This window comes from Nuphar pumila, chromosome 11, assembly GCF_984573655.1.
Source record: "Nuphar pumila chromosome 11, dmNupPumi1.hap1.1, whole genome shotgun sequence".
Lineage (NCBI taxonomy): Eukaryota > Viridiplantae > Streptophyta > Magnoliopsida > Nymphaeales > Nymphaeaceae > Nuphar > Nuphar pumila.
Window position 1 is genome coordinate 6,405,976 of NC_143259.1, and position 12,174 is coordinate 6,418,149.

The following is a 12,174-nucleotide window of genomic DNA, read 5'->3' on the forward strand; positions in this document are numbered from 1 at the left end:
TCTCATCTACTCTCTCAAGACTCTTAGCTTGGGCAATCTTTCTTTTGATGATTGTGGTTGTAATGTATCGTTGAAGTTAAAATGGGGAACAAAATGACAATAGAAATCGCTGAAAATTTACAAAAATAAACTAGACTCAATAACAAAGACACCACTTTTTACGGATTTGGAATATGACCTTCGGTTAGGGAGATATGGCCCTGACAAGTTGGTCCTAATTCGGTTAGCGATTTACAGCGATTTGCTTACTGAATAACACTACAAATCGCTATAGCGATTTGCGGAGCGGAAGAATTTACAGAGCCGGTACTGAGATCTCATGTTCGGGGGTTCCAAACCGCGCCACGTATAAGATGCAGACCGGCATGTATCCCCATGTGGGTCGCCATCATATTGCATCGTAATTTGGTGCCGCAGCAAAGACTTAAGTAACCTTTACCGCCATTCGCTTCCTCTTCCTCGGACGGACATAAATGCCCTCCTTCTAGAAAACTGAATCGTCGGTTCGTGAAAATGACAAAACTGCCCTCCATCGATATTACGGGAAAACGTTCCGCAGAGTTTGCGTATGTAGCAAGCGTTATGTTGTATGATACAAATAGTTCAAAAAAATCTTTTCTCGCTCTAAGCACTCTACCGGAGATTCTTTGCTTTCATCTCGAGTTGTCGGAGCATCCTTTCCTTTTTACCAGAGCATCTGTTTCCGTCTTACGCGCAGTCGCAGCATCGTTGCCACCTTCTGTTGCATATTAGTTGTTACTGTTGCTTACTCTACAGTTGGAATATCCAAATTCCCATCGTTTCGGTGAGTTTCGTGTAAGTTTTCTTTCTTCAATCTGAAGATTGCTTCTTATACAATGATTTGTATTATGAACCCAAATATTCTGATGATTTCTAATGATGATGATCGTGTATTGTGTTGTGCAGGTTAGCAATGTCTGCGCCTCATCAGATTAGAGATACCCCGTCGTTCTAGGGGTTGTCTATTAGAGAAGTGATCCGCCAGTCCCATCTATCTAAAGTTTTTGAAAGATACCAAAATATACTTAAGATTGAGAACGATGAAGACAGGGAAAAAGCCTTGGAATCATATTATGCGGAGGATTATCCATCAGATATTGAGACTGCGGACCAAAGGAAGAACTCTGAAGAACGAAAGATGCAGAACAAGGATGACGAAGAGAAGGCAAAGGCCAGAAATATTGATGAGAATATAAATAGAAGGCGGAGGATTAACGCACAGCAGATGGAAAAGAGGAAGAAGAAGGCGGAGGAGTGGGAAATGGATGTTAGCAATATGCTGGCGGAGGCTCATAGGAGAAACTTGGAGAGTAGAGCAATGCGACACAAGGCAAGGCTACTGAAGGAGGCGGAGGAGAGACGAAGGCAAATGAATAAGAAGGAGGAAGAGAAGGAACAAAATATTCCTCAGTTTGAGGAAGAAAAGGAAAGGCGAAGGAGGGAGTTGGAGTTTGAGGAAGCTAAGGAAATGCAAAGGCAGCAGAAGGAGAATGAGGAAAAGAAGGAAAGGCAACGGAAGGAGAAGGAGGAGGAGGTAGAGAAGGAAAGAGAAAGGAAGAAGCAGGAGGAAGAATTGCAGGAAAGAAGGAAACAACAACTGCAAGAGAAAGAAAGGCGGCAGAAGGAGAAGGAGGAAGAAAAGGAAAGGGAAAGGAAGAAGCAGGTGGAAGAACTGCTGTAAAGAAGGAAACAAGAAATCGAAGAGAAAGAAAGGCGGCTGAAGGAGAAGGAGAAGGAAGAAAAAGAAAGGGAAAGGAAGAAGCAGGAGGAAGAGGCAAAAAGGGAGTGACAAAGGAAGCAGAAGGAGGAGGAGATAAATGAGAGAGAAAGGAAGGAGAAGGAGGAGGATGCGAAAAAGGAGAGAGAAAGGATGCAGGAGGAGAAAAGGGAGAGAGAAAGGAAGGAGAATGAGGAGGAGAAAAGGCAGAGAGAAAGGAAGTAGAAGAAGGAGGAGGAGAAAAGGGAGAGAGAAAGGAAGGAGAAGGAGGAGGAAGAGAAAAGGGAGAGAGAAAGGAAGGAGAAGGAGGAGGAGAAACGCGAGAGAGAAAGGAATCAGAAGGAGCAGGCGGAAAAGGAGAGAGAAAGGAAGCAGAAGGAGGAGGGGGAGAATAGGGACAGAGAAAGGAAGCAGAAGGAGGATGAGAAAAAGAAGGCGAGAGAAAGGAAGGCGAGAGAAAGGCATGCGACGGTGGAGCCGGTAGAGATGGAGATTGAAAGGCAGTTGGAGGCAGTGGACCCACCAGAAAGTCCCAGGTTGGAGGGAGAACAGCAGAAAATAGCGACCAAGGTAAATATATTCGTCATGTCTGCGAAGATTTAATAATATGTTTAGCGATTACTGTGTTAGGTATTGATATTTATAACGATTACTGCGATAGTATGTCTGCAACCGATATTATTTATAGCGGTTAGTAGAATAGTATTTATAAGTACAAATGGAAGTAATTTATAATTTGTAGGAATAATATGTTATTTTGTGTTACAGGGAGGTCACAAGAGAAGTAGAGCACCAGGTGAAAAGCTCGGAGGTCGCTGTTAATGGCCTGTAGTTCTGTCTTGGTATGGTCAACTGAGTGCATATCAGAAGGACCGACTACGAAATATGCACTTCGGTGGCCTTTTGGACCAACAATATTTTGAAACTTGCTGGAATACCATGACTCACCTGGTAAATAAGTTGAATGATAAGACTAACACATTCCAGTTTGATTCTTTTGAGATCACCATGACTCTAGAAGATGTGGCGAGGATCACTGGCCTTAAGTGCGATGGCAGTGCTGTCCTATTACGACATTCAAACTATAACGCAAGGGAAAACTGCACTGCCCTTCTAGGAATGTCGATGGACGAATGGAGTCAATGTATTTCTGGTGGAAGAAATTGCACATCAATGAAGGTCTCAATTTTTCGTAATAAATGGGAAGGCCACTCCGCTACTTGTGCATCTGAAACAGCTGACCAAGAGTTGCGCGGCTTCCTTCTATATTTTTTTGCTCTTACATTATTTTCCGATTGTTCTGGTTCGAGAATAAGTTCCATGTGGCTGCAGTACCTGGCAGACTTAGACGAAGTCGACAACTATGCCTGGGGTGCCGCTATGCTCGCACACCTGTACAGTCAACTCCACCGTACGAGTAATGGTACAAAAACAGTTGGCGGATTTTGGCCATTTGTTCAGGTATTTGTTGATTACATACTTAGTATTTGTAGACAAATCTCATTGCAGTCTGTGGCGTTGCTAATAATATTTTTTTTGTTAGGCCTGGGCGTTGGAACATATTATCCCATTGCGTCCACGGTGTGGCCCTCCGATTTGTGGTTTTCCAAAGATCGGTCGCTGGGCCAGAATAAACGTCGCAGTTTATAATGCTAAGTCCATTTTAGATGGGCTGCAATTAAACGAGGTAAACGTTCTAAAATTGTTTACAATCGCGTCAGCATTTACCATTGAGTATTATAAATCGTTGTAATGTTCAACATTCTTAAGTATACATTGCTGCAGGATTGTCTTCCATAGTGCATATCGTTGTTGCCATATCATTCGTAAATAAATTTTAATATATTTGTCATTCGTTATTAAAAAGAATTACCAATGTACAGGTTTTGTGGAGACCTTATGGAGATGGGGGCGATGATGAAGACGTTGTTGCGGAGGCTGCCAGATTGTCTGACCGCGATTTGTGGCTATTCTGCAATTTTGAAGCCGAGTTGCAGCAAGGTAGTCGAGTTCTCCTACAATCTGGCTTGGGGCAGTCTATCCCAAATAAGCCTTTGGAGGTGAGAAGGAAGATGAATATTGGTGGGGGCAGGCACGTGAATTGGAGCGATCGCTACAGGGACGAATTATTAAATTGGAACTCAGGTGGTTTCCCTGCCGTATCGTATGATCATGAAGGACGACAATTTGATCCCTTCTATTTCGAAAGCTATTGGGAACCAATGCGGCGAAATCGTTAGATTGAGAAAATTGTCAACCCATGCCTCCCAACTGTCCCTTCTCATGTTGTAGCCCAGCCTCTACAACCAAAACGTCGTCTCGCTCTGGTTAATACGACTAGTCCCTCAATAACAAAGCACGAGGAAGACCGAACACTTGCTCCAAAAGAGAAGACTGTCTCTGCCGCAAGGTTCAAACTTATTGAGAGGGAGAATAAGAAATTAAGGACAGAAATAAGCACTATGGGCATTCAATTGAATGCAGTGGTGGACATGATGACCAGTCTTCTTAGGCAAGGTTTCGCAACGAAGAGGCTACCCAGGATAGACAGTCCACCAATAAAAAGTGAGGGACAAGTCTATGAAATTTCATCAGATTCGTCTAGTGACTCGGAATAAATTCTAGATTTTCATTTTTATCACGCTATACATTTGTTGTAATTGTATAATGAGTTACGGTAACGTGAAATTCTTTTACTGTTTAATTCTTTATTATTACATCTTTCCAACTTTGGGTCTCGGTAATAAATAAACTTTAAACGAAAATAGATGTTTCTTCAGAAATCGTGGCATTGCCTAACCTCTTTGGCATCGCTAAGATATAACATTTCTGTTTAGCAATCGCTGTATTTGTCTTCGCCTCGAAAGAATATCGCACAAAGTATTGGCGATCTAAGCCATGAACAATAATTTAACGAGTTCTGACGGCACAAAGGTTTGAATAGCGATCTGTGGCATCGCAATATACTGATTTGTGGGTATTGTTCGAATGTCAAATCACACGTGGAAAACGTATTTTTGAATATTTAAAACTTAATGAGCGGCATGGAAAGACGTATTTTTGAATACTTCGAACGCAAGCATTTAATTTGGCGGGGGTTATAAAAAAAAGGTGGCATGCGATAAGCCGTATTTATATTTGTTTTAAACGCAATCAATTAATTAGCGGGCTGTTTTCAAAAAATGGCTGCACGTTAAAGGACTTTACCTTTGTGAGGACGGTGTTTCAGTATCTGCGTTGCAAAGGTGCCATCGATATCCCCGTCCAGGCATGGCGCCGAAGAAGGGGACAATCGGAGCAGTACGACCAGCAATGGCGGCCAAGAAGAGGATGAGTGGAGCAATACGACCCGGCACGACGCCAAAGACGATGGGAGCACTACGACCGGACACGGCGGCAACGGAGAGGACAATGGTAGCAAAACGACCAGGCACGGCGCCAGAGGAGTGGACGAGGGGAGAAAAACGACCAGGCACAGAGCAAATAGATAGGAGGATGGGAGCTAAACGACCAGGCACGACACCAATGGAGTGGACGATGGGAGCAAAACGGCCACGCACGACCCTGAACAAGAAGACAACCACATCCACAGTACCAGGACTAGCGCTTAAGAGGTATATTTTTTGAAACGCCTGATCGGTTTAGTGAACATTTGTCTTTTCATGTCGTATTTGAACTAGTGTTGTTTATTGTAGACAATAATTTCAATGTGCAATCCTGAATACCACGCTCATGGTGCACTCAGTGCAACATCCACAGTCTCGGGTGGGCGGCAACGCCCTGACGAGTTCGTAGATGACATCGAGCAGATGCAAGATGAATTTGCAGATGGGAACACTATCAGTAATTTTGTAAGTATTTGTCCACTATCAATTTCTAGGTCATCGGTTTGCATGTTCTGAAGTTCGTAAATTTGTGCAACCAGACAATGTATGATTTTGTCAATTACATTCAGAGCAACCCAACGAGCAATACAATACGCATCATCAGCCCGTATTTCATGGTATGTCTGGGCCGCTGTTCTGTTTGCTTTCATGACGTACTCACGTTTCTTGGTGGTTAAACCTTGCTATTTCGTAAAACAGATGTACGTCCGGCGAAAGCCATACGGCATAGGATTCGCAGATGCACTACCTTGTTGGAACAACGATGATGAGTGTGTAGACATTTCGAAATTTGGAAAGGTAAGTGAACAAACCTCTTATCTAAGGTTTATTCGTAACATCTCCATCACGATAAGTCTCTGGAACGAAAAATAATTTTATCGATTCGCAGATTTTACTTCCTACACTCTGGCAACATCCAGACCATTGGGTCCTATACGAGATGAATTTTCAGGTAAAACAACTATGGTGCTACAACTCATTGGACTGCCACAGCGGCGTAGAACGCGATGCTATGCATTTGGTAAGCTTGTGCCCAAAGGTGAAGTAGCTATTCGAGGTGGACCGGACTGTAATATATTATCCCTTTTTCACAGACGAGATTCCTTAACGGGCTTATGGGTGTCGACATTGCCGAGTGGATGTTGCTCTGTGCTGACGATGCTCTGTTACAAAGTAATGGGGTCGATTGTGGCATATTCGTAATGAAGCATATTGAAGCAATATACAATGGAGAAGAACCTTGTTTCCACGCTGTATTAGCTTCGTATCCGATGTTATTGGGTATTCCTGTTATATATTGGTTTCACATTACCTGTTTTGTTGCAGGAACATATGCCGGTAATACGCGACGAAATATGCGGAAAATTGATTGAGTTTAAAACGAACGGCAAACAGAATAGTATAAAGTGAAACCTATCGATTGCTCTGTCTATACAACCTAACGAGCCCCTCCATCACCGTTCTCGCCGTCCTCCTCGACAGCAACCCAGTCGGTGCAGTCGCGCTGAGGGTGGCCAGCAGGAGCTCCGCCAAGTCCTCTTCCTCTCCCTAGCGAGGTCTCAGCGGATTTGTCGTTCCGGTGACGGGTGTTCATCTTGTTCCGGTGATGGGTGTTCTATGAAAAGTAAATTGTATTCAGAAATTGTTTTGTGTTGTATACGCATAACCAATGCTGATAAAGTTGTTCTTAAGCAATGAAGAATACTGTACGGCGAAAGATATTTCTAAATATCGCATTACGTGAACTTATCAATAAGAAATGTTTGTTCTCAGAAATCGCTGTATTGATGAACCGACGGTAATGTACACCTAAGGCAATTTCTTGAGATGTACTTGTGGATTTATTTGAGACCCAAAGATTCGGTCCAATCGCATTGACTACGATTCAGAATAGCCCTCTGGCATGACATTATTTTCATTAATGCGGAGTGCTTTTTTATTTAAGATTTGTTTTTGGTTTAATGAAACTGACGTATATACTCGAAAATTGACGGAGGGTGATAGGACGTTTCATTAATATTTGAATGACACAACACACAGTTCCACTTTGCTTCGCGAATAAGGAACCGACAAAATCGACAATTCCTGCATAAACGACTTATTCTTGAATCGAGTGCATAGGCGGCTTCGACGCAGTTGTCGTATCCGTCTATACCTTTTTCATACGTCTGTAAGATCATAATTGAAGAAACCGTCGTTTAAAATTCAAGCAATTTTTAAATGCTGGCACAGGTTTACATGGTCGTTTAAAATACGAACGCGACATTAATGGCTCTTATTCATCACCTTTTTCATATGCCAGCAATAAAGCGATGTTTAAGCATACAACATTTTATAGCAATGTTGAATATTATCATTTCAAACATTAGAAGTCTTTGTTCATTGCACACATCGCAGTCTCACCCTGCGACTGCCAATCACGCGGGTTGAGCGCACATCTTTTATCAATTACAAGCCTTTTAGATCCTCGCGATGCCTCTGTCAGTTTCTCCTCCGAAATTAGAAAGGACGTCAACTTTTTTGCAGAGTTCTTCGCGGAATCCGGGTATATCAACCTGCAAAAACAGATTGTAAACTAGAAGCAATAGACATGCCCTTAATTCCCAATAACAGAGGCCAAGGAATGGCATACAACGTCGAAACAGGGTTCTGCACCATTGTATATCGCTTCAATGTACTTCATTACAAATACATCGCAATTAACGCCATTATCTTGTAAAGGAGCATGGTATGCCGTGCGATAGATCCACTCGCTGACATCGACTCCCAAAATGGCTATGAGGAAACTGATCTGAGAATAATGCGACCGAAAGTAAATTCATGACCCCAGTACACTACACGATACTCATATAGATGGAATCTTACGAGATGGGAAATGTCTAGCCGTAAACCACTGTCAACTTCCAATGAATTGTAACACCATAGTTGTTTTTCGCGTAAATCCATCACGTATAAGACCCAATGCTTTTCAGATTGCCAGAGTGTAGGAATCAATATCTGCAAATAGATCGAAAAAATGTTGTTACCACTGTCACGCTGTAATATTGCACTGTAGGTTCGTTTGCTTACCTTTTCACTTGTCATAAGGTCTCTGCAGTGATTACCGTTAACCCAATAAGGTTTGCCGTCTTGAAATCCACTAGAGTATGGCAAACGGCGTAATATAGTCTGCAAACCGAAAGAAACATTACTAACACCAACGTTAACATACGAATCAATTGGACTAAATCAATAATGAAAAGCAACATAAAATACAACCGATATACCATGAAATATGGGCTGACGACGCTCACAGTCTGGCTCGGTGCATTGCTTTTAATATAATTTACGAAATCGGATATAGTCTATTTGCAGCAAATATGGTGTTGTATTGATCATACGTACACATGGCTTACGTTTATAGACAACTACTACTAGTTTCATACTAACAAAATTACTGATCATGTTGCATTGTGCGAATTCACTGCGCATTCGGTTGATGTCCTCCAGGAGTGATTAACTAAGTTTTCGCCCAACTTCGTCGGTGGATGTTCGACTGAAATGAATGCGGACATTGCAACGACCGATATTTAAATTACATTATATAGTACACAAAAACAAATCGCAAAAAACGCATGAAAGAGACGGATTTTGCTGAACATGTAGACTATGTGTAGACAATATACCCATGATTCGCCATTGTTGGTCGTGTAGCTGTCTTCGTCTGCCTCACCGACTACAATTTTCTATGTTCGAGGGTTGATCTCCAGGTTTATGAAGGAACCGTCAGTTTGGTTGTTGCTGGTTCACGAAGTAGAAGACAAACATACCTTCCAGTGCTTGTGCAACTATTTATGACCTAAAAGATGTACTGCTCAACCAACATGATCAATGAATACTGTACGACAACTCAAACATTTATGGGTATCCGTTGGAAAATACACATTGAGTAGCCTTTTATTTATAATATATGGATACAACTTTTCACAAGATAACAATAATGATTTTAAAAGGCCAGTGGAGGTGTCGGGAACACGAAAGATTTGCTGGAGAAGAAGTTGACTGGAGGTGTATGGCGATTTGTGGTTATCGTTGAATAACGATCTATGGCATCGCAGCACAGTGATTGACAGTCCTACGCTGCGATGCCACACATTGCAGCACACTTAAACAATCCTTCGCATCACGCTAAGATTGACAGTCCAACAATAATCAACAACGTTCTACGCTGCGATGCCACATATCGCTATTCAACGATAACCACAAATCGCCATACAGTGATGTCATCATTCGCCTTCCTGCAGAAGCAAAAACCCGCTATCTATCGATTTGAACAAATTCAACCACGAACCGCAAGTCGTCAATGACAAACGACTATAAACTCTCAAAAAATCCGGCATTGTGGAGATCGGGTCATGCAAAGAGGCATGACAACTAAGTTAATATTCCACACGAGATTCCTGTGTCCCAAACCTATCTGTCGACTGCATCATAGCCTGTCATGAAAGAGAAAATATTAGACACTGAATTAAGTTTCACAAGAAATGCATACCTCCTCGCAACATCGATTACATACCAAAAGCCTTGTAAAACTGTAGCGATCGTTGCCGGAAATCTGGTCGGGAGGAATGTAGGTTTGAACGTTTGCTGGTACTTCTGCAAGGTATTGCTGCATGATGGACATTACACGAGTTAGCTATTTGACAAGCTTCACGCAATGTGAAGCAATATAATGTTTTACATACCTGTTCATTCGAAGGGCTTTGTTGTTTTTTATTACAGGTTGGTTGTTTCTTAGTACTTTTCTTGCCAACCAATTCTAGTGCACCCTTTGCCCTCTGACGACTGCGATCAGAGGCAGGTTTTCTTTTGATACCCTGCGCTTCATGAATATGTTCATCATAATCAACAACGTTCACTACTGACTTGTTGAAGATAATGTTTACGCTTCGGCGCAACTTCTCGGGAGTGTCAAGCAAGACATGATTTTGACCTACGTTGTTCGATCTCATTATCTTCGGCTGGTATTCATTCGCTGCAACAGACTTAATGTGAATTAACTCCACGTTTTCAAGTAACTCCGTTGCAACTTTTCTCACACATGCATAGCCTTCTTCGCTTCTTGATGCCAAATCAGCAACATGCATGAATGACCTACATAGTTGTTGGTAACGGGAGGCTATGTGGCACTTCTCGTCAACACCAGATTTACTCGCATTGTCCATAACGAGCATTTCAATCTTCGCGCGTCTCGTCCATCTTCGCATTACGTAAGACTCAGGTATTTCTTGTATCTTCTCTTGATTGAGTGCCTTTAATGCATGACAGCATAGGATACATTTGAATTCATACATTTTGCACGAACATTCTACCCTTCCGTTGTCGACATTGTACGTGACATGTGCTTCTTGCCTTTCTTGATGCTTTTCGCCCTGACAAAAAATATGGTATTTGTGCATATTCTCGGTTTGCACCAGTTCTTCTATTTTGCAATTCATGACATGCAACACCTCTTTCTTGATCCATTCAAATACAGTTAGTGTATACAGAGCTGCAGGTCGCATCAATATTTTCATGCCAAAAGTTAGAGGTCGTGTATTGAAGCATTTCACGTCTTGTTCAAGCTCATTCTGTCTTAGACCGTCTACAAATAATTCATATTGTTCCATGAAACGAAACATTGTTAAACATGAATACAGGGTTTTCTTCAGCGTGGCATGCATAGATTCGGCTCTTTGTGTGCTTATCATACCTGCACAAAAGTATTGTCTTCCATATGCCAATGCCCACTTCTCTTTTTCTGCATATAAATTTTGTAACCACAGACAGTCAGCAAGGTCGTATGTCTTAATCATTTTGTCCCAATCTGACTTAAAGGTGACCTCGTCTACGCTATGAAGTACACACCTTGTAAAATGTTTGTCAAACCCTGTATTCTGATTAAATATGTGTCCTATGTTCTTTGCTGCATTTTGAAAGATATGCCACAAACACAGGCGATGATGTGCATTTGGCCACACATGAAGCACTGCAGTCGCAATTGCGTGATCACCATCTGTAAGTACAGTTTCAGGATGCTTCCCGTTCATTGCCTGTGTAAATACTCTGAACAACCACTCAAAGGTTTCCTTGGTCTGGTCATACACAAAAGCACCGCCTAATATACAACTCTGTGCGTGATGGTTCACTCCCACAAACTGCGCAAATGGCCACTGTTCAGTGTTAATCTTTACTGTAGTATCAAACACAAGCACATCATTGAAGCATTCATAATCTAATCTAGACCTTGAATCTGACCAAAACATATTCACAGCATATCCATCTGCGTCCACTTGCATTGCACTAAAGAAACCATGTTCATTGCTTGATTTATTCTGTAAGTAACGAACCAAACAACATATTTCTCCGTTCTTCATGTTATCTGTCCTCTTCCTGCTCAAGTGGTTTCTAAGATCCAAAGGTGTGAATGGCACATTTTCGCGACCACCATCTATGCGGGTAAACAAATTGTATGTCTTCCTTGGTGCAATGTCGGCGCTATCGGCTATTTCAGCCATTGCAGCATGCGCTACAGTTACTTTACGATGTGACCTTAGCATAGGAGTCATAAATGATGCAGATAAATCATGATTATGATCACTGATTAAAGTACGCACGACAAATTTCCCATTCGGATGTCTTCTCAAAACCAATCTCGCCTGACATCCACATCTTGATTCTGGCGTGCTCCTAGTTGGATTTCCCATTGATTTCTTCTAACCTTGCTTGGAACATACATATGTCTTTCTAACCAAAACACCCTGTGCATTTTTTGACCAAGAAAACCTTCTCACACTGAAGCCAACTTTTAAGGCATAATCATTGTAAAATTTATATGCACCTTCTTCGTTATTAAAATGCATTCCTTCTACAGGAACATAGTCAAGCGCAATTCCATGTACATTCCCAGTTCCTACGGTTTTATTAAGTGTACTGACATCAAAATCAGGATCATTATTGAATTGCATTTCTTCTCCTGGAACATTGAAGTCAAGTGTACTTCCGTGTACATTCCCGGTGCATACACTTTTA